At 33.7% G+C, this 24,711-nt stretch overlaps 1 protein-coding gene across 1 annotated transcript in view; it reads right to left on the bottom strand.

Annotated features, from left to right (window-relative positions):
• Positions 1–24,711, bottom strand: part of LOC144246244 (uncharacterized) — a 47,893-nt gene that overhangs the window by 3,119 nt on the left and 20,063 nt on the right. The window lies entirely within an intron of this gene.

The raw sequence follows: 24,711 nt of genomic DNA, 5'->3' as shown, positions 1-24,711 counted from the left end.
TTGAGGAACAGCAATTCAGGGAGCGAAGGGAAAACAACCACTCCGGGAGGGAGCTCGCTCTGAGAGCGCGCCGAACAGGGGGCGGAATCGGGATTATAACGGGGACAAGAGAGGGAGGGTCCAGGCACGAAGCGTTCAGTGAGGGAAGGCTTCGGGGGCAGAGTCAGGGTCGAGTGGCAGGGTTATAACCAATGAGGGTAAGGGGAAGGAGCGGCTTCAGGGAAGGAACCAATGGAGGTATAAAGAACAAAGAATTTTCTAGCACCAAGGGATGACAGACATACTGATTGATAACAGGGGAGGCAGGGAACTACACACCTGTCACCTCCCAGGGTAATTCGGGGGGACAGTTTCCCAAGTCCCCTCCCACAATTGAAGTTATTAATTTTGGCAGAATTGGATTTTTTTTCCTGCCTCTTCCTCTTAGTTCTAAATAAGAAACTTTTTGTTCCTGCCATGGTACAGCATCTTTTGTATATTTTATTTCCTTCCTTGGAATGAACTGGACATCTGGGACAACTCTTTTGTTACTGTTACTACATTGTTCAGACAAAGAGGTTGCAAGGTACCCTCTTTAGGTAAGGATCAGATGCCAAAATTAGCAGAATAAATAATGTCTCCAAAGAACTAAAACCTTGAACAAGTAGTTAAAGGTCACTTAATAACTGTTGGTTAAACCAGACCAAGAGCACTCTGGTCTGCACTAGGCTGTTTCCAGCAGGCAGCCAAGGGAAGAAAAGCTTTCCTCCTATTCAACACAGGGTGTCACAGGTGGAGGGCTGAGTTCAGATCTGGGTCTCCAGTGTAAGCAAGCAAGTTAACAAGCAAAGACAATAAATAATCAAGAAAGAAAGGATAAATATCTCAAAATGGAGGGATTACAAATTTGAAAGTCAAAAATTGAAGGCAATAAACTACTGTGACTACGGTACAATTTTTTCTAAGAGCAGATGCATTGATAATTGCAGATGTCATTCAGAAAAACATTCCAAAAACAGCGCTATAATAGAAAAGCTATCCTGTAGACTTTAATTTATTCATTCATTCAAAAAGCAACCAAAACAGAAGAAACCCCTAAGTCACTTCAACTGCCCAAAATCAACACAGTGAAAATCCTAAATTGCTTCACGACTCAAAAAGATATGAATATTTTTTCTAAAGCCTATGTAATTTTAAGTAGAAATTAAAAATAACTAAAATCTAAGTAATAAATATGAAAGCACAAAACAGTATAATAAAAGTGAAATATATAAGTTATTAGAATATTTTAGCTGTTAAAATTTGAACCATATTATTCTGACTGAAACTGTAGGTCTTGCGACATATTCTCTTTCAAATAGTTCCACTCAGTTTTGCAGGGGATTAATATCCCAGCAAAAAACACCCAAATTCAAAACCATTCTAAATTCTAAGGAAACTCAAATCATTCAAAAAGTACATTTCAGTGTTCTGTAATTTTCAAACAGGACCATGAGTTAGACTGAAAGATTACAGTTCAGCTATTTTTCATTGGCTAGAAAAGTGCAGAAACATAGCCCAGAAATATTTTTATTTGACATTACTTTATTGGAACCTTTTCTGAAAATTGTCATAGATTAATTTATGCTAAGATAGATGCCAGAACAGAACTACACCCCCCCCCCCAGCAATGTATCACATCCTTCTTTACCAATAAAGATAATTGTATTTTTTTTTTGTCCAGAGCTGTTTAAAACCCCTCTGTAGAACCAGGCAACAGGTCCAACCTCTGTCCAAGATGTGTGTAAGTCCAATAGGCTTCACATAGAATTCTATATTTTATTCCTATCAAATTCAGGGGTTTAATACTTATTCTAGAAATGGTAAAATTAGTCCAAAGAAGAACACTTTGAAAATTCTAATATTGAGTATAGAGTCATAGACAGGCTTGGGTCATCAAGGTACAAACCCCTTCCATGGACAAACCTTCCATGGACAGCTTCCACTAAACCAGGTTTCTTAAAGCCCCTTCCTACCTGGCCTTGAAAAATCCCTGGGATGGAGCATCCACAGTTTCTCTGGGCAATCTGTTCCAGTGCCTCACCACCCTCAAACTGAGGAAAGTCTCACAAAAAAGTATTCAGCTATGTACATATTATAAATATTTTAAACTTTCAATATTATCAGTATCTAAAATCTGTATAGCATAAATTACTTTTCACTCAGATCTCTGTATTTCATAATTTTGTGAGTATGCATGCATATTCAACTAAAATTTATAATTACATTTATTTTTTCTCATACAATGACATTTTAAAAGAACATTAGCAAATGCCATTGTCAAATATAAATGCTGTATTTTGTGGGGGTTTTTTATGTGCTGCAATATTTTGAGTGAAAATATAAGCTTCTATGTAGTATACTTAATTTGAGCCTTCTAGCATTTACCAAATACTCCTTGTAATTCTGTGGAAATACAAAATTAAATGTTGTAAGTGGAAACAGCTAATACTCATGTTGGAAAATGGAAACTGATTTTTTTTTTGCATATATACATTTACAAAGTATAAAGTATATCCCAGAGGCAAGAATTGATACAATACTCTCTAAGCCACATTAGAGACTTTAATGTTGACATTGAATTTAGACTTCACATCCAGACTTCACATTCTGTATTCATAATGATACAGGTCTCTCTTGGAAAATCAGGCAAAGAAACTCTTTCATATTCTCCTATGTCAAAAGTAAAGAAACAAAATCCTTACTGCAATTAGTCATGGATGGCATTGACTGGTAATAAAGCAGTATAGGGTTTGAACTGTAATGTTTGAGAAACTTTCTCTTTTAACTCCTGCATAAGTGAAAAGAGAAAGTTAAAGTTTAAAAAAATGACAATAAAATCCACCTAAGTATTATTATTTTCTTCTGAAAAAATGCATAAAAATTACGTGATTTTAGAGAATCAAAACAAAACAAAGAGGCCCCCTTTTGATTACAGCTGGAGGTCACTTCAGCCAACTTCCCTGCTCAAGAAAGGTAACATGGAGCCAATTGCTCAGGCCCATATTAGAGGCTTTTGAATATAATAAAAGCCCCTAACTGAGAAGATTCCACAGCCTTTCTGGATAACCTGTGTCAGCATGCTTGGTCACCCACAGTGAAAAAGTGTTTTCTGATGTTCAGAGGGACCTCCTGAGTGTCAGTTTGTGCACACTGCTCTGGTCTTGCCACTGGACAGCACTGAAAAGAGCCTGGCTCTGTACTTTTTGGAATTTGCACACTTATATCAAGCACTTGTGATAAATTTAAACTTCTCAGTATGCTTTTGATTTTAAATTTTGCTTTTCAAAAATAAGAAAAACCCCCACAAATACTCTTCTACATGGAAGAAATCCATGCATTCTACTATGGCATATGTGAAGGCTTTAAAAATAAGTTGAGTATTTTGAATTATTGATTAAAAATTATTGCTTTTTTAATTATTTTGAATTATAAGCTAAAACAGTACTATGTTTATACTAGATTTAGACATTAAGTAATTTATTAATTTCTCTTCACTTATAGAAATGTTAGAAAATGTTAAAATTGCCTGCATTTACAAGTAACGTGAACATTCAGATGAACAAACTATTTCACAAATATTTTTACATTAGGTGGTTAATTTATTTGATTTCTTCAATAAAGTTTCTTTGCTTAAAATGTTGTTTATATTAAAATTTTTCTTCAGCATGATTAGAATAGAACAGAACAGAACAGAATAAAACCGAACACTATAGTTTAAGTTGGAAGAGATCTACAATGGTACTCTAGTATAACTTCCTGAACACTTCAGGGATGACCAAAAGGTAAAGCATGTTATTAAAGGCATTATCCTAATTCCTCTTAAACAGTGACAAGACTAGGGCATTTTTCACCTCTCTAGGAAGCCTGTTCCAGAGTTTTACTGCTCTGTCAGCAAAGAAATTATTCCCTTTGTCTGGTCTGAACACCCCCTGGTACAGCTTTGAACCATTCTTTGCACACATCCTTTCCCTGGATCCCTGGATCCCAGGGAGAAGAGATCAGCAACTCCCTCTCCACTTTTCAGGAAGCTGTGGACAGCAATAAGGTCACCTCTTAGTTTCTTTCTGACTAAATTAGACATAGAGAATTTTTAAAGTGAACCTGGGAAATGTACACCTTTAGTATCAAACTGTTACTAAATACTTCTGGTCTTTGCCATTCAAAGATGAGTAAGAACAGGATATTAAGCATGACCATTAAAAAACCCTACACCTCTATTTCAAATGTGGTACTGATCCTGAAGCTTTTAATCAACTGTCGGGCTGCTAATAAAATGTTATACACAGGTTTTTATGACCTGTATAAGGGGCTCTTACATTTTCTCAGTCTGAACTGCAAATGGGGTAGGGTTGTGTGGTAAAGAATATGTTTTACGTGCTGCTCTCTGCAGAAGTTAAAAAGAGTGAAGAGACATAGGGAGCAGTATGATGGATGATATGCAGTAGGGATCCCCAGGCTCTTCTGTCTTTGCCACCTGGTAGTTCACACACCACAGCAAAGCTGTACTTGGCTTGGGAGGAAGCCAGGGGCTGTCACTGTCACATTGATTGAAAGCACTGCATCTAAGCATTTCAGATATTTTTTGAAGTTTTTGTTCTTAATCTGGTGTGCACTGGACGCATTGGTCCTAAGCAGCTAGTGTCCAGAATACAGAAACAAAGAATAAATAGGAAGTAACAACTGGATAAGTGGTTGTATCTGATGAATGTATGGACAACATAAATATGGAAAAAAGGATGTGCAAGAAGATGTTACTTTTAGTGTTTGGTTAAAGCCTTCTTAGTTTGTCTCTTTTAAAGGTTATGCATTTTATATGCATTTGTTTGTCTTTGAAAAGAGTTCAGTGGGAGAACTATAGTTACATTATGGTATTCCCAAAATCAGCAAAGGCTCTTCTGTCCTTCTTCATCATAAACAGATAAGTCAGGTGTTAGAAAACGGAAAATACTGTACCCATCTGTAAAAAGGGTGGAAAGGAGGTCCCTAGGAAGTACTGACCTCTCAGCCTCACCTTTGTGCTTGGGAAGATCATGGAACAGATCCTCTTAGAAGCTGTGCATGCCATTACCAGGAGCAAGTCCTGCCTGACCAAATCAATGGCCTTCTACGATGGAGTGGACAAGGGAATGGATACTGCTGTTGTTTATCTAGACTTCTGTAAAGCCTTTGAGAGAGTCCTTCACAACATCCTTCTCTAAATTAGAGAGATTTGGTGGTTAGGCTGGTAGAGAAAGAAAAGAAAAGAAAAGAAAAGAAAAGAAAAGAAAAGAAAAGAAAAGAAAAGAAAAGAAAAGAAAAGAAAAGAAAAGAAAAGAAAAGAAAAGAAAAGAAAAGAAAAGAAAAGAAAAGGAAAAGAAAAGAAAGAAAGAAAAGAGAGAGAAAGAAAGAAAGAAAGAAAAAGAAAGAAAGAAAAGAGAACATCATCAGACTGCTTACAAAGCACTTATAAGCTTTGCTGTTAATAAGGCAGTCAGAGACAAAAGGGGTTACACAAAAGGGGATAACCAATGAAAGTCATCTTCATTCTTCCCTGTCCTTCTTCAGGATTTCTGCCCACCAGGATTTCTGTTCACTCAGATATATAAAACTAATTTCTCTTCTGTGTCTACAAAAGGCCTAGGCTTCAACACAATCACTTAGTAATATGGATAGGTAATACTCTATTTTGAATTCACAAATAGAATTCTTATACTTTTACATCAGTATTATGTTTCATGAAGCAAAAATGTAAATGGGTTTTATAGGTGAAAGTCTGCAATGAAAGGTTGTGACAATCAAGTTCTTTGCTTTCAAATTCAGCTCAAATTATTTTTTATTTTTCATATATCTGGATAACTAAACACAAAAAAAAATTGTCAGGATTAAAGATAAATGTCTCTCAAATAGCAGAAACACTAGGACAATTTATTTTATAATTCTGCTGATATATTAGCATGAAACATATAAAGCTTCTGAAACATTGCTGAAGTCAAATGTGGAGCTTAAATGAGTTTTGTAATTGGATTGAATCAAATGTGCAGATGCTATGTGTGGAATTTAAATTGCAAGCAAGAAGGGAGAACAATTTTGTAAAGAATTCTCCCTGCCTTAAAAGAATAATTACTTGCTTTTTAAAGATATTATGACTAAGCATGAATTTTATAATTTTAAGAAAGCTGCATAAATGAAATTGGAGTGAATAGAGTATTGAAAGTCCAGACAAAAACAGAGAATACACCAAATTATTAAGTCAAGTTGTACCTCACAAGGCAAGTAAAATAAATGAGGATTTTTTGCAGTGCAGCAAAGAACTTGATTGCTGTATTCTTTAATTTATAAACATGTACATCTATATGTATATAGATATACATATGTATATCTATATCTAAAAAGAACCACAAGGGCACAGGTCATGAGTCAAATTCAACCCACCAAAGTTTGTTATAAAAGTGAATTTGAATTGTTGAATTGAATCTTCCTATGTTCAGAACAAAGGAAAATGTCCAGTTGGAGAGAAAATGATCTTAATATTCTTAATTTAACAATTTAAATTTTTAAGGGAATATAATGAGTGTCTTTAAGTATACATGGGATAAAATGACAGTGACAAAAATTTCTATTTGGAGTGATAAACCATGTTAATGCAAGGATGTATCAGTATTTACATTTATACTGGAAGCAAAAATAAAGTTTCTGAACAACAGAGGTAAAAAAATCCACTACTAAGTGTTGAAAATAAAGTTTATATTAAAATCTAGATGGCTTTTCCCCAGTAGTGATTTTTTCTTTTAACTAGTATATAACTGGACATAAAGGCATAAGAGATTTCATCTGGACCTCTATATACTTGAATAGAAAAGGAAATAATAGGACCACTGTGTAAGAGGAGAAGTAAGATGAAGAAAGTCAGTTCTAGATCATTTGTAACTTCTTTTACTAAAACCATCCTGTTTCTGCAGTCTCCTCTTACTACACACCTACACAGCAAGTAATCAAAGTTAGTGAGAGTCTGCAGTAGTCTCCTGTACTCATTTCCAGGGCAGGATGGAAAGACCCAGTTCATTTAATTATATACTCAGAAATAATAAAGAAGGGGAAGTGAATTTACCTTGCACTTAAAAATTTATTTTAAAAAAAGCCCAAGCTTATAAGTCTCAAGTCTGCAAATCTAATGATGGTTGTGTTTTGGTTTATCTTGTTTTAAATATTTTTGTGTATATCTGCTATACATATATTAATATATTAAATCTGTGTATTGAAAATATTGTATCAGAATCAGACAGATGCACATAGGAAATAAGACAGCTGGGAAAGTGTAGCTGAAGTGTGGGAAAGGAAAAATAGATGCCACCCCCTTTTTTTAAAAAGAAAGCAAATGAATCTCAAACAAAGAGAGAAATTTACAGTACTCAGGAAACTAACACTCATAGCATTCAATAAAGGATGAAATAGCTAGGGCTAAGAAACACTTGGTGAGTACTTATGCTCCTTTTTTACACAAAGCAGAGTTGGGAATAACCAGTCTAAAACTATCTAATAACATTATTGTATGAAGTGTGGCTCCCTCATTTTGTTTTCTGTATTCAGTGCAGTGTATAAAGTGCAGTCTTTCAAAACTGAAATACTCTAGCTTACTCAAGTTTTTTAGGTGTACATTTGTACTGTTTGGAATACTGTGTTTAAGAGAAAAAAATGTTTTGATAAGTGTAGTTATCCTTTATAAACTGGTATTATGCATCAGTCACTGATGTAAAAAGTCATTATGAAGAATTATTTTTCAATTATTTTTTTCCCCTAATTATAAGAATATTGAAAATATGAAGTTAAGGTGGAGTTGCCCGTTAAAGATTCCCTGCTAGACTGGAAGTGACTGGGAAAAACTGGGGAGTAGATGAGAGAAAAAGAGTAGATATAGTTGCTCAGGAATACTCTCCTGTAAGTAAGTATGATATCTTACTAAGGAATTATTAAGTGCAATAAACCATGAGGGAATCTGGTGAAGAGTAAAGGTGTTGTGACTGAGACAGAATTCTTTTAGACAACATGTGTGTGCTCAACAAAAAATATTGTATTACTGAACATGAAGGAGTCTTGAGCTGGCAGAGTTTGATGACAGCCTTTGATAAATCAGTTGATGAAAATTGGTGTTGCACTTTAAAAATTTAGGTGTTATTTCCTAAAGACAGTGCTCAAATTTTGTTTCCATTTCTTTTACTGTGGCTCAGAAAATGAAAATGGGAAAAAAGGAAGAACATTATTCAGGATTAATGGAGTACTTTGAGCACACAATACTCTTTGTAAAGTTGCCAAATGTAATACTGCAATGACTGTACTAAAAAGTTGCAGAAATTAATACTTTATGAAGTTGTGTGTTTGAATTGCTTGCATTATATGTTATATGGAGAATATAAATATTTTTACTTTTCTTGAAAAAGGGAAACGTGAAGGGAAACATTATTGAAGACTATTTGCAGTGAGCTGCTTTCATGTGCCTTTTCCTAATTTTTTATTTGTTGAAATATACAAACTAAAAATTTTGTAATATCTGCTGCTGATGATGATGTTTTCTAAGATTTCTAATTCTGAAAGTAAATGAAGAATTTCATAGAAAGGAATTATAGTTAATTATGTTTTTCAAATGTGAAACCTCAATAATTATTTTCTAAATACAGAAGAAATTTCATATCCTTTTGAGGTGAATGTGACAATTGTGACAACAAGGCAAGTATTTCCTTCAAGCACCTATCACTTCAAGCTAAGTAAGAGCATATATTTTGCAAGCTTTTTTTCTTTAAAATCTCAATGATTTTAACCACTTTTACAGATAAACTTGACAAAATTGCTTACTTAAAAAGTAAAAATATCAAACCAACATTAACAGCCAAAATTTGAGTTTGAAAATAAGATCCTGCCTATAAAGAAACTATGATAATGAAATAGGGTAATTAAGCTGCATAAGGTCTTTAGGTAGGCAGTCTCATTTTGTTTCAAAATAAACTTAATATGATTTAGCTATTTTGAAAATGCATTATGCTAAATCATATTAAGGCAGCTTAATAAGAAAAGAAAAATCCATAAAAAGGCTAAGTCAGTTGAATTAATTAATTTTCAGAGTTTGTTAGCAATAACATTATGATTTGCTATTATTAGAAAAGGCATGGCTGTCACTGTACCTCTGAAAACTCATCACAGAAGTACCACTAATTTGCATCCAATTTCTTCCACCAATGATTATAAATTCTTTGGTGTGGGGACAATAACGTTTTATTTTCTCCTGAGATGCATCTAAAAGCCCCATTACACATGCATACAGTGCCATATGGCATATTCAATCAAAAATTTTCTACACACCCTTATCAGATCTCTTATGGATAATGCACAAACAGAAGCCCAAAAGCAAAGCATCACACAGTGTGGCAGAAGAAAGCAGCAGTCTATTTGCCTTTGCAAATTTTCATGGTAGAAAGCAATTATTGCATTATCTTAAGGAATAAAAAGCTCTGCTCATCAGAAATTGAATCATGGCTCTTTAATAAAGAGATTTTTAATCATTATTATTTTTTAATAGCAGATACAACTAAATTTGAATCATTAGTCCAAATATTCTTTAGACATTGACTTTCCTTGTATCTGTATTGGTTTCCTGGGCCGCTAACCATTATCTTGGTAGTGTTTAAAGTGACTTTTACATGCACTGTTGATGAGGGACTGGAAGGGAACCCATGGGAACCTCAGGTCTTTCACTACCTGCTACTAAGATTTTTACTTGTACTAGCTTGCTTCATGATGCATTTAACAGTAGCTTCAGGATAGTCTCGTTGTCTGGCCATACTAGTCTAGCAGAGCTTTATGTCTGTACTGATCAGCGGCATTCTTTATTTTAAATTGTTATAACATCTTCAAAGATTTTAGTTCATAGCTTCATCCAGTCTATGCTAATTCTTCCATTCCCTAAAACCTCTTTCTTAAACTTGAAATTTAATGCTTGTCTGTATAAGACACCTACTTATAGAAGTATTTAATTTTTTCATAGAAAGGCGTGCTGCTTTTTTTTCTCATTTGGAGGCATCATCTGGAAGTAGATAACATTTGTTTTATTGTCAATAATACATGAGAAAAGAATTGTATGCCTTCATCAGAGTCTGAAGGAGTTTAAGTTGGGATTTGAAAACTGCCAAAAATGACAGCATGACAATGAAAAAAAAAGTGTTTCTCTTTAAAAAAAAGGATAAATAAGCGGGCTTTCTGAGAAACAGAAATGACATTACAAAGTAGGAAATTTTGTTTCATTTCTGAACTTATCACAATCTGATGAGATTTTTTTGTTTTCTTCTTTTTTTTTTTTATTTTTCTTCCTACAGATTGAAAAGAAAATATAAAAGACTGTTTATCTAACTAAAGATGGCACTAAACTATTCTTTTAAATTCTGTAAGGTAACAATCTTTGCAATTATGTTTTGTTATTTCTGTTTAACAATTTCTTCCCTCCAGTCACGTATACAAAATGATCTTTATGTCGGCAATGATTGAATAGGATATTGCATGCGTTGTAAATATTTTATAAATTAAAAAACACGTTTTGAAATCTGAATACATAAAGTACAAACTGCAGTACTTTCTTAGCTTTCTGTTTTGATTATTTTTCAAGTTTTGTTTTGATAATTTCACAAATTTCACATTTCTGTTAAATATTTCAGTCCTGAAAAATCAGAGTACTATAGACAATTTACTTGATAATACTATAAATAATCAGTAGGGTTTCTTAAATTATTACTTTACAGGTCTTCTTGAATCTATCTTGAATCTATCTTGAATCTTCTTGAATCTATCTTGAATTCTTTTCAATCATTGGTACTCAGGCACACAGTGCCCTAATCAGCATCTATGATTGGTTGTATCTACTGATACTGAAAGACCTATGTTCCTCTTTTGGTAAATGATTCTTGATACAAGGGTGATTATCCTGTGACCTGTTTAATTATCCAAGTGTAATATTGTTTCAAGTTTAATATATGCTTGCTTTTCTTTGTGTATATATATATATATATATATACAAATAATTTCAGATGATTCTTCTCTTACACTTCTTTGTAAGTTTCTTACCACGTTATCTTTTCTGCTTTCTACCAAAACATCTACTTTCACATAAAAATGATACTAAACTACTAAACTTCATGAACAGCTGTTTACTTCTGAACAAAAAGCCACAAAGCAACAAACAGCAGATCACAGCAACAGGTAGCAAAATCTCTTAAGAGTTGGAAATTATTATAATTCTGATTTTGCTACAGATTTTGAACTCATATCACAAAAAAAAATCCCCCAAATTATTCACTATATAGAATTTCTAAATATATATTATATGTATATAATATATACTACATCTGTATATAATATATTAGCATATAATTTCTTTGTTATATATAACTATTATATATTAATATATATAATTTCCAAATAAACACATAACTATTGTTTGCTTTTGCCAAGAATTTGGTAGCACTGTAATCTTAACAAACTCCATTAACATGCACTAAAAGTTATATCATGAAGGTACAGAATTGGACATAAGTAATCAATCTTTAGTTTCAATTAAAGTCAAAGCTTTTGTGTAGTAACTGATAGAATAAAATATATCCAGAGCTTTCTAAATAGTCATTTATCTCCATTAAGGAAAAATCCAGAAGGTTTTCACTTTGTGGAGCTGAACAATGAACTTGTGATGAAGTTATATCTGATGATTTTCTTGGCAAGTCATTAAAGTCATTATCCTCCCACCTGCATCAGAATTAGCTGTTTGTAAGGATTGATTAGTTGTGCAGACTGACTACTTGAATAAGCATGATCTTAAGTGAAATTGCAACTTCCTTTGATTTTCACAAAGAAAGGAAATTGTTAAGAAAATTTAAGACCACAGATAATTTGCAAATATCTGGTCATATAGGGATGATTCTAGAGTTAAAAATATGTTGAATATTTAATTTCAGTACAAAGTGCTTAGGTTTGCCTTTAATACCTAATTAATTTTTGAATTTGCAAACATTACTAATTCTGGAAGTACTGAATTTTCAGACTCTTTCAGTGATTCTTTAAAGACTTCCTAACCTAGGAAGGGATATATCTAAGAAAATGTAAATATCTGCATGTAAGTGTTAACATGCACTTAGAGGTCTTAATTTATCTCATCTAGAAGATGGCCTCTAAAGTTCAGCAGATTAATCATTGCGTAGGAATGTCTGGCTATGACTATGGTAACAATTTCAGATATGCATATCTGTGGGCTGAATGTAATTGTTCATACAAAACACCTAGTAACTTTTGAGATTAATCAGCACACCCTCCCTGAGAGAAGATTTCTCTAGAATCTGTGCCAAATCTATCAGCCCTGTGTGGCTGTCTCAGAGCATTAAAAAGTATCTGGAATGGCTCTGTGCAATGTATATTTCATTGAAGATCCTTATTAAAATTCCCAATTTAGGTTTCTAATCATGAGCTAGGTCTCAGCCTCCTAGTTACAGATTTTATCAGTATGAAGAATGGATTTTAGAGAGCAAATAAAGTGTCAAATAGAAATGTTAAATTCTGATTCAAGGTGAACCAAAAATTTAGCTAAACTTTTTCATGTAAAGGTACCTACACATGGAGAACATTTTTTTAGGCTGAATTACATCATCTGGACTGGATAAAATTCCTAAACATAAATATTTAGTGCCACTTTTCAAACTTTGCTTCCAGCTGGCATCTTAGAATATAAGTCTTTTGCAGATTCTACATCTTGTTTTAGGAACTTGTACTTATGCTCAAATACACATGCATATCAGATGAGACCAGATAGATTAGATTAGGCAACTGAATATGAACGACTCACGTATTAGGATATCAGATAGTAAACATCTGAGCTTACACAGAATTTAATAGGAAGAGGGGATTATTTACTGAAATGTGGAGAATCATACATGATTCTTGATCCCACAAGACCTGTCTGGGAAGATTTAGTGCTTCCCATTTATCAATCATATGTACTCTAAAGATAGTCATTGGGAAATTCCAAATATATGAACAATGAGAGATATATCTCTCCATCCTCTGAAGTTTCCAAGTATTCTGAACTAGGGTTGTGGTGGAGTAACAGGGAAAAACTGAACATTTTCGGCTTTGAAAGAACTTGTAAATGAAGGTGGAGTTGGGGTTTAGACCTGCCTTAAAGTAATCAGAGTGTGCAGTCTCACTTCAGAACAATTGTGAGATGTGCAAAGGAAACACTTACATATAATGGTCCTGTTTTGTATCCTTATTGGTGAAGCTGAAACTGTGCATAGAGAAATAAAAATAATTTTCTGTAGTTCATTGATGAGCCACTTTGCTGATAGGGAATCAGGAAAATCCTAGATCTTGATCAATAGTAATGCTACTGTTCATGCACTTCAGTATTGTGGGGGTTTTTTCCCCTCAGTTTTTTTCTGATTCTGAGGTAATGGAAGAGCCAGTTAGGAGGCATTCCTACAATAACTTCTAATATTTGGTTTAGACAGGCATCTATTCAGTGATATTTAACAGAAAAGTCATTTGAAGTTCTTCCAGGACCAAACATTTGAGGGTCAGAGAATGAATTTCATGACCATTGACTACCAGAACTAAATAATGTTCTATACTCAGCTGAATTTAAGTGCTAACAGAGTGTTAATGAGAAATGTTGAAATAGAAATTTTTGTTTGTTGTTTTGGGTTTTTGTTTTGTTTTGTTTTGTTTTGTTTTGTTTTGTTTTTTAAATAGGAGATGCTTATCCCTAAAATCAGTTTAGGCATATAGGTCAAACAAATACTCTGAAATAGATTTTACACTTAAAGACTAAAGTAGAAGTCATATGGATGAAGTATGCTTTGTTATTCTAGGTTACTGTTCCTTATTTTTCCTTTAATTAATTGGATTTGGAGCAATCCTGCATTTTTTACTATCAAGTTCACTTCCATTGCTATCAATGATATTTCTGTATTTACACCTGAATACAAATACTCCACTGATTTTTCTGACACAATATCCCTGATAGAGCAAAACTTATGAGACTGAGAGATATAGTGCTCAATTAAATATTAATGTTCTTCTGTTTACTTAAGAATCCAATTTTATCTCCAGGTGCTTATCAATTAAAATTGTTGCCTATAGATTATATTTGGAATATATAGAATTATTTAACCCTTGTTATATATTTTCTGATAAATCAAGCTAAAAGTCTTGGATACAGTCATCACTGACTTATTGAGAACTCAAGATTTTATGCCAACAAATTTAAATCTTATCATTAAAAATGTTGCATATATTTGACTCTTTCTTCAGAGAAATTTCTATTTCAGTTTTTTATATAATTATCTCCAAAATTCCTTCATGATTTGCTGTTCTTGTTAGAGAAATTTTTCCCAATAATTGTTCTTGATTAGCACTCTGTCTTCTTACTTCCTCATAATTTCCTTTTTAGTAGTTATTTTATGCAACAGATTTTCATGGGATATGTTGAAGAAAGGAATTGGCATTTACATTGTAAGTACATCTACAACCAGTTTCAGATATCTACTGCATTGACTAAAATAAGAACGAGGTTACTATGACACAAAAGCCTGCAAAAACACTTGTTCCTTCCTTTAATATTTTTTAAAAGAGAGACAGAAAATAGTTCATATTAGTGTTGAGCTCAGCCTTTTATTTGATTATTTTCAGCATTAATTTGATCATTTCATAGCTTGAATGTATTTACCTGTTGATTCAGTTTTTAATATGAACTAATTTTGACTTCAGTACTATTGCATCTTCAATTAACTCAATACTGTAATAGTAAAGCACAACAGCCAGATGTTTCCTCTGGTGTGTTTTGCTATCAGTTCCTTTATAATAATATCTATAAACAAACCTGTATTCTGAGTTCTAGTGAAAGCTCAGAGGTAAATAACACAGCCTAAATCTATTTTATTAGACTTACTGCTTTGTATCTCAATATTAGATATACAAGAAGATTTCATATTGCAGTGATCACACACAGCACTGTGTACTTGGGGATCCTTTGAGGACTGCTAGGAAGAGGCAGGATGCACCTGGCCAAGAAGGAGCAAAGCAATTTTTCCAACAGTCCCACTCACACAGGGAGGACAGCTTTCAGGTAGGAAAGATACATGTAGGAGATGACAATCCATACAGTAGGGAGAAAGTGGTGGGCAGTATTGGAAACACAGGGTCACAGTGTAGTGTGGAGAAGAGTAATTCTGTGTTGAACAAAATAAGGCTGAAGGGAGCTAGCTAAGTGTGTCTGCATAAATAAGGTAGTGATGAGAGGGCGGCATGATGGCAGAAGCTCTCACACATTTTCTGGGAACTCATCACCACTGCATTCCTCTCTGAAATGCCTGTGTCCTCATGCACAACATATAGGGAACATGGAATTAGGAACTAGATTTCTAGGAATTGTTGTAGTGCTATGACTTCACTGGGATTACAGGGATGCACATACATAGAATCTTTACAAAGGACAGGCAGAAAGGCATCAGGGAAACAAGCCCTTTATTTGAGAAAACAGTGAGAATGCATGAAGCTTTACCAAGATATGGAATGATAAATCAGGTAAAAGTTTACAGTTCAGCATTAATACACAGACTAATGTGGAATCCATTGTGATGGGATTCTGCTAAAGACCACCTACTCAGGAAAAGGTAAATAACTTCTTCCAGTAACTGGAAGCAGTCTCATTTTCACAGTGCCTGATCCTATCCAGCATCCTAGCTTTGGAAACAGTCAGATTCTGGGCATATATGTACTTTGAGAACCTGCATCCCTTTCTAGTAGGTCCAGCAACAAGTTGGTTTCCTATGTGTTTGTCTTTCACCTGTAGGAAAAAGGATACAGAATAGCCCAGACACATCACTACTATTTTAGCCATTTTACCAGTATGATTATGAAGACTTCATTTCCTGAAACATACCATTGTGTGCACTTTATTGTGCTTACATATTCTCTCTTCCTTCCCTTTGTTGTTAAAAATAACACTGTCCACTATTTCCTCTTCCTTTTTGTCAAGTTTCTTCCAATTCTTTCATTATTTTCTATTTGCCCTTCAGATAAAGGCAGCCTCATGCCTTTCTTGAAGGATGTCCAAATTCTTTGTTGAAATTTTATGGCTTTTTGCCTTTCCATTGAGCTCCTGCCATCCCTCTTTTCCTTACAATACTTCATCTTTTGGTGTGTCTATTCTGTTTTAATAACAAGTGAATGTTTTTACATGTGTTCAACAATGTTATGAACAAGACAGTTCACTATACAGGTTTCTAATTTTGTCAAGATTTATTGTAAAGGTTTTGTTTGTTTGTTTGTTTGTTTTTAACAACAGTGATAGACTCTGAAAGTCAGCTTGTCTTAATTGATGAGAAACATCCTGGCTGAATTATAGGTTGTTGGTTTGAAAGTGTGAAATGCAGACCTGTAAAGGCCACAGTGACCTTTTCTCTTTCATTCTGTAAGGAATCAAAATGCAATATTTTATTAAGCTAAGGCACATACTTTTCAACAATAAAATCCATTTCATAGCATTTCATAAAGCAACATTTAAACACAGCTAGCCAAATTTCTGTGTGTTCTTTCTGCTGTCATTGAACAATAGCAATTTGTTCCTGGCTGTCTCTCTGCACAGAAAGACAATAATTTATCTGTGCTGGCATTTTTTGTTCTAGAGTCTGCTTTACTTTAAGAAACAGGTAGTCGCAGTTCATTTGGCTTTATAAGGAAAAAAATTGTGAGATTCAGGGAATAAATGAATAATGATGTGGCAAACAATTATTTTTAAATGATAATACCTTAACAAATATTTGGAAAATCCAGTGTACTAACTTAGATGTTTATTTTGTAAAACACAGTCTTAAAGTGAACATTTATTTTAATCCATTTGTGAAAAACTTTGTGTCCCCTCCCAATTTCTTGTTCATCCCCAATCTACTCAGTAGAGGAGGCAGAGTGGGAAAACTGCAGACATTGTTCAGCAATTAAAAGAAACGCTACTGCTGTTATTGACCCTGCATGATTAGTACAAGCAAAACACAGTGCGATACAGGCTGCAATGAAGAAAATTTGCTCCATCTCAGCCATACTTTGTACATCATCTCACTTTAAAATATGCATGAAGGCTGAGACTTGGCTGTAAAAGCATAAGCATGAAGTGAAACTTAAAATACCTGAGCTCATCATGAGTGATCTGCTATGTACTGTTTAGAATGTTGAGTGCATCTCTGAGGCTCACAGCTAGTTCTGTGAAGATAACTGTGGTATCCTGTACTATCTTAAATTTCACCAGATGCATGGTAGGTAATTTTATCCCACTGTAGATGTCCATTTATTAGGTTGGTGTGAGGTGCTTTTAGAACACTCCAGAAACACATTAGAAAGGTGAATCACAAACTCCACTTTTTCGGTAACCCTGCAAAACCCCACTTTATAGATAGATTGTAAGTGCTCTGCAGACCTAGTTACATGTAGGTTATAATTTTTGGTTATGAGCAGAATATAGAATTATATGTTAATGAAATGACCCTCACTGTAACTCAAACTTTAATATTAGTAACTTAATCATGATGGCTTTTTAAAGTGATTTCATTTTAAAAATGTGGTCTCCTTCAGAAAATCAATGCATACCTTTTATTAAATTCAGGAGCCATTTCAGGGGTTTTTTTGCTGCTTTATAATCTGTTTCCTCACAGAAATTATTAATTTTGCTTCCTCCAAATTTTTATTTTGCTTGGGAAGAAAAATGTTAAACATTCTTATGTATATGATTGAAATGATGCTGTGTCTTATGGCCAGTTGCTGTGTATTTAAAGTTCAGACAACATAATTTTAATTCTATTGTCTATTATTGTTATTACTCTGTGTCAGACTGTCAGACATAGAGATTTGTTCACTATAGCTAAATAACATGGAAGATAAGTCAACTGAACTTGTTTTGCTATGATTCTGCAATTGATAAAAATGTTTTTTGTTAAGTCAATATTAAAAGCATTATGTTTCAGATTGGGAATTACATTTTGTTTCTTAAGCACTGACTTCTACACAATGAAAATACCAAGTAAGACCAAAATGGTCATGTGGTGATCCTCAAGACGAGTTTGATTAAGAGTAATGGAGAAATAAATTACAAATACAGGTAAGAATCAGAGATCTTGAATATTTAATATAATTAGGAATTAATATGAAGATCCTTGCTTTTAGTCCAACAAAAAATAATGAAGACTACAGAAATAAGATCACAAGATATCTAAGTGAACGGAGTGTTTTAATGCAACATGAATTTCTTTGCTTTCCACTTCATAGAGGATGAACAGTTTACAGATGGAGACATGAGCTGGTTCAGGCTAATCTTTGGATCCTGGACTTCATGTGCTAGATGCATATGACTGAGAAATGAATCATTAGGTTACTCTAGGCTACTCTCAATACTACTCTAGTTGATAAAAATACAAGGATATGGACTCAGACACAAATGTCACCAGCTGTTACATTCTAGCAGCCTCAGTAAAAACTAAGGAAACTATGGCAAATTAGGCAAAAAAAAACAACAAACCAAAAACGGAAGCAGTAGAATTTAGTGCAATTAAGTTTGGTGGGTAGGACATTTTCAAGTCTGATTTACATTTCTAGGAGCATTTCAGGACTTCAGAAGTAGCATTTTACAACCTCTGACACTAAACAAGGGCTACTTGTGAGAGTTATTTTCAAAATACAATTCTTCTCTTGAATGTGATTGGATTCTTCAGCAAGAACATCAGTGGAAGCATCAAGACTAGTCCATGACAAGGTTATTGCTGGCCTTTTTTCTGTTTTGTCTTTCCCCAATATCATCTCCTAGGTACATTCTCTTGGCTCTTATCAGGGGCTCTTATTCTGCAAAGCAAGAAAAGGAGTTTGAGTTGTGGTACCCACACAGACACTTCCTCATGCCCCTGCCCACGATGGGATGGAGATGATGAGTAACAACAAGGAAATTATTGGGTTGAGATAAAAGACAATTCAAGAAGTGAAAGAAAAGGGGGAAAAAACAAACAAGAATGAAATGATGCAAACGTAATAAATCACTTCCTCCCACAAGCAGACTGATACCTAGCTAGTCTCTGAGCAACAACTAACTCAGGAGAAAAATGTTTTTTGCTAATGATGTTATATGGCATGGAATACCATTCTGGGAGGGGGCAGTGTGAGAAACTGAGAAAGCCCTGATGCTATGAAAGCACTGTCTCACATATTCATAATATTAATTATAATAACAAAACATTTGTGTGTTATCATGACAATTTCAGTAACAAATCTAAAACATAATGTCATGCACGTTGTTATGAGGAAAGTTATCTCCATCCAAGACAGACTCAGCACAATTTAAAATCTATATTCTTCTATTCCTGAAGAAATTTGAACCCAAATATTTATTTCATCAGTCATTCTTGCCATCTTTCTTGACTTAGAAAGATAATGTCTAATTTACCATTTTTTTAGTGTTATGTGGCCATGCAGCTGTGAGTTGCAGGGCTAGATGAACATCAAGCATGAGTGTGATTCCAGACCAAAGAAACAAGAAACTGCTTTCCATATTATTACATTTTTGCTACTCAGCATATGTGCATGAATAGTCCTTCAAAAAACTGTTTCCTAAAATGTTGTTTACTGACTGTTTCATATAAGTGCAAAATTAACATAGGAAGAAAATAAATTAATAAGGATTAGAATGCTTTTAGTCTAAATTAGGCTACTAATCAGCATGAAATGTGAAATTCTTGAAGTTGGAGGCAATATAACTCACTTGGCTATGGAAATGGGAATTCTACTCTCTGATCTAAAGACTGCTTATTTGTTTTTGCTACACTATTTTAAAAAATGAAAAAGTTATAAAAGGAAAGAACAAGATCAAAGACCTTCTGTGTTTTCAGAAGAATGCCGGAACCATTTGCCTACAGAGTCACCATTTGCCTACAGAGTCACTTTTTATTTATTTAATGGCTCTTGATCCATTAATTTGCATAGTTTTTTATCCATAGATGAGAAACCACAAGGAAGTTGAAACAGCTCTCCTCACACTAATATTCATACAGAAATTAACAGAGCATCAGCCAGAGGCTAGACCGAATGACTACACTAGAACTTCTCAGGTGCATATTTTGAAGCAAATCAATTGAACTATTAGCTTCTTAATAATTGAACTATTAAATAAACTGTTAAACTGAACTTTGAAAAATGCCGAAATAATTGGAATTAATCTTTTTGAACACACCTAATTTACAACAATCTGTATTCTGTAGATTATCACACCTGGCTTCTCACTGATCCCTACTTACATATACTAGGAAATTTCATCCCACAATTAGCAGTTCTTCTAACTGAAGAATATGTTTCTAAATATCATCTATACTGGAGTTATATGGATTAAGGTATTTGCATTAAATCTTTTCTTTTGTAGTTGGAATACAAAATTTATTTGTTCAATAATTGTATATTTATTCTTTTATCTAAAGAATAAATATGCAATTTATCCACATCATCATTTTTAACCTCTTGCAGTCATATCAAATATATTGAATATTTTTATACATCCCTATGAGGTACTTAAGGCAAAAAAATGAAGATCAAAAAGACAAGATAGGAAGCTATGCTGCATTCCATTGTGAATTATATGACAAAATTATTTCCTGTATGCTGACTGTTATCATTTTCACACCTGCAGAATTTAGTTAGCCAAACTCCAGTATGACACTGCCATGATGTATTGTTATTTGCATCTAAGTGTTTCTGTTTGCCAGAAGTCATGTAGGAGGTCTTTAAACTGCAGCATGTGAAATGAGATGGGATGCCTGTGCACCCTGCCCTTATGGGGAGGTCCAGTTACCTTCAAAAGAGGAGAACAGCCACTTATGTGTTTCGTTTCATTAGGAACACTAAAAGTTAAATTAGCTTAATGCCATACTAAAGGCTCTATGTTATTATTATAGCAGCAGAAGTATATCACATTTTAATACTTAGAAAGCATTCAACATGATTGCAGGAAATAAACAACAAATTACTCTCAATCTTTACGTGAATATTCATGGCAGTGAAAACTAACCAGTCAGGGATGTACAAAATTTCACACTTACTCATTACAACTAATATGAAAATTCTTGAGGTTTGGGGATGATTTTCTGTTTGCAATTTAAGTGAAGACCAAGGTAATTTATTGTATAGAAAACATTAGAAACATTTATATGGGTTATCCACACAGGTTTTGAAGCAGTTGTCTGTGCCACTAAAACATTCCATAACCCAGTACAGCAAAGTTTCCATATCTCCTCTACAAGCTTAATAGATAGAAATATGCCTGAAATTTTCCATCTGTATTGTATTCCATGTCTGCCCATTTAATGAGGAATTTTCTTAAACCTCACACACACGCTCCCTTTCATCCGTAAAAACTTACAGATTTTACTGGGGAACATAATTTCTAGGAATAACATCTTCCAGAGCTACAAAAGACTGAACTTTGAGTTATTTTAGGACAGTCAGAGAATGCAATTTTTTTTTTTTTATGTTGTGAAAGATTTTTAATTTTTCAGGTTGCTCAACTTGATTCTTTCACTGACCCAGAAGAATGAACCAAGTTCTGCTTTGTCCATCAACGTCTTAGGGGTTGCTCCAGAAGAAACCTTAAGCTGGTTAAGATATTTAAGTATCCCTCCTTTGCTCACCACATCCAGAAATTGTTACAAGCCCTTAGGATATAGCTTTTTTTTCCCTATATATAGCCTACCCCCAAAATTTTTGGTTCAAAACTAAACTGGCCAAAAATTAGATGTTTACATGCAAGTATGTTTTTAATATTCTACTGACATTTGCAATGCCTTAGAATAGCTAAACCATAAATGTAGGTCTAGCAGAGTTGGCACAGGGCAGAAAGACTAGTCAAGGCACTTAGCAGCAGGAGTGACAAGTGAAGGCTAAGCAGGACATTCCAATTTTTTTTAAAATAGCATCAAATACCTACCCATATATTACTGAATCTAGCATCTACACTTGAGAAAACTATTCTAGAATTGGTTCTTTTACCCACCCATTGATGTCCAGTGTGGATTCATAGGGCAAATGAAATAATCCTGGACATCTATTAGATATGAGAAACTTATTAGACTCTTCCAGATTTTATAAGCTTAATCTAACCATGTTTTATATATTTCTTCTGTTGTTTCCCTTAGCGGGTTCCACATACCATGATGAAATGAGCAGATCACTGCGTTGATTGTAAAATTCTAAGCAGCTGTTTGTGGGGAAAAGAAAATACTAAAACATAGAGGTTTTATTCATCCTTTAATTAACTTGAAGACAAGATGGTATTTCAGTGATGCAGGCTACCACTGGCCATAAAGTTCATGTTCATGGTAGAACTTGTAGGTGACTGAGTAAACGGAACTGTAACACACCCTACTATAAAGCTCAGCCTCAAACGTAAGTGATTTGTTTTCTCTCCTTTTAAGGAAAGTTTTGCAGTACATGATGGCAGTTACAAACCCTTTAAGTACACAAGTGTTATCAAAAAGGCAATGCGAGATGGACTGCAGTCTAAATATTTCCTTGATGCCGCAGATGATATTGTCTCTTTCCAAACAGCTGTCCTTGGCAGGAAAGTGCCTCACCCTACACATGCTATACAACTGATGCTATTCTGATTAAATATGGTTCTAAAGTTAATTTATCACCCAGAAGTTAAATTTAGGATAAATGGAATGATTGTGGAGATAGTGAAAGATTTAAAATTTTTGAATATATTGAAAAAGGAAATAAGAGTGATGATTAGCTCTCTCCAAATAAGAGGCTGAAAAATGGGACATAGATGAACTGCATTTTTTTGGTTCAGTTTGTGTATGGATACATGCTGTGTTTTTGCATTACTGTCCAGAGGATTTCACTTTTTATTTCAAAGCCTATTATTTGTGGGGTGCTTGAAAATGTACAATAAAAATTGTAAGTTCAGTTCTGTATACTGTTCTTCTGTTCCCAGTAAATGTCTGTATTCTTACCAGAAAGTTTTGTAATTTTTCAGTCTCTTTGGGGTCTCATTTCTTGATGTATTAGTAGAAGACACTGCATATATGAGATACTTTATTCAAAGCCAATAGTGCACAAAGCAATTTAAAAAATGGATAAATATATGTGATATTTGTCAGAGTCTAAAACATCTCAATGTTTCATTATCAAACCCTTTTTTGGTAAAATTTATACAGTCATGAACACTTCAAAATAACATTTAAAATTAATAAGTATGTAATGTAAATATTTTATTTGAATTTATTAATTTTAGGTAGAAAATAGCTGTTGACTGATGAAATGTTCAGTATTCAGTTAAGAAATTACCATTTTGTCATACATTTAAAATAGTTACTGCAGGTATCTGTTTCATCTACAGACATAAGACCTAATATAACAGTATATATAAAATAAGCTTAGAATACTTAATAAACACCCCATATAGTATAATAAATGCTAACATAATAATAATTTGCATTTAATTTCTAAGCAATTTAGTGAATATTTTCCCCACATATCAGTAATTAATTCTAATGAATACTGTAGAATGAATTGCAAGTAAAGGTTGAACTAGCAATCAAATAAATATGAAAAGATATACAAAAACATTATGCAATTTTAGTTCTGTTTTTCTGAAAATACTTAGACAACTTATTACACTGATGTAAGTTATGCTTTTTAAAATAAAGAAGGAAACATAAAAAATCTCTTTAATTCTGAAATTTGTAGAGTTTTGGCATTTTCATGAAATTGTTTACAATCACAGTGTCACTTATTATGATGTTTCCAATCAGTAATGAATGAGCAAGGACATTTACACTTATTAAGGTAAACCAGTCCCTAGTGATCTGACAAAATATTGAAAACAATATGCAACCAGCTGTTCACTCCTAAAATTCTTGTGTATTACTTTGAGAAACTTGCCCATATGCATCACATTCTTGATGTTGAAAGACATTCTTGATGTTGCAAGAATGTCTTAGTTTTTTTCCTTTGTTATGACCATCTCCCTCCCACTTTGCAAGCACTAAAACAGATTACATTACTTTGTATAGCAGCAAGTATCTCAGGAAAATCCCTGTGCTTTCAAAATATTCATTGTCTCCTTCTTCATACAACTATAAAAACAAAATGTTCGTGAATTCACAAATGCTTTGTAAATTATTTTGCCTTTTTATGCCCACTGAGCTGTCATAGTGCCTCTTGAGAGATGCTGTTATTATTAAATGCAGTCACAAATAAATTTAGCCCAAAAATCTTGGGAAGATTGGCAAAAGGGCTACAAGTTTCTATGAGAAAGATTTCCACCAAGAAGAACAGTTTTTGTTTGATGGTGACTGGAAAGATCACTTCAGAGAAGTGTTAACCTCTATTTCTCTCTGCAAAACTACAGTTAGTGTACCTGCAATTTTTTTTATCGTTATCTCTCAAGTGTAATGGCCTTATGAGATGCACCTGCTACAGTATCAGCAAGGCTTAGGAGCAAGCAAACAAAATAAATGCTTCAGGGGAATATCAGTGTAAAGCTGTTGAAACCAAGCAGGATAAAAGTACTGTGGATTACATGTACCCTGTGTACCCCAGGGAATTATGGCACATTACACCTCGAGAAGAATATAGAAGCACTCACAAAGTTAATTTTTT

This window comes from Lonchura striata, chromosome 1, assembly GCF_050655825.1.
Source record: "Lonchura striata isolate lonStrDom1 chromosome 1, ASM5065582v1, whole genome shotgun sequence".
In the NCBI taxonomy this organism is placed as follows: domain Eukaryota; kingdom Metazoa; phylum Chordata; class Aves; order Passeriformes; family Estrildidae; genus Lonchura; species Lonchura striata.
This window is presented reverse-complemented; position numbering and strand designations above follow the sequence as displayed.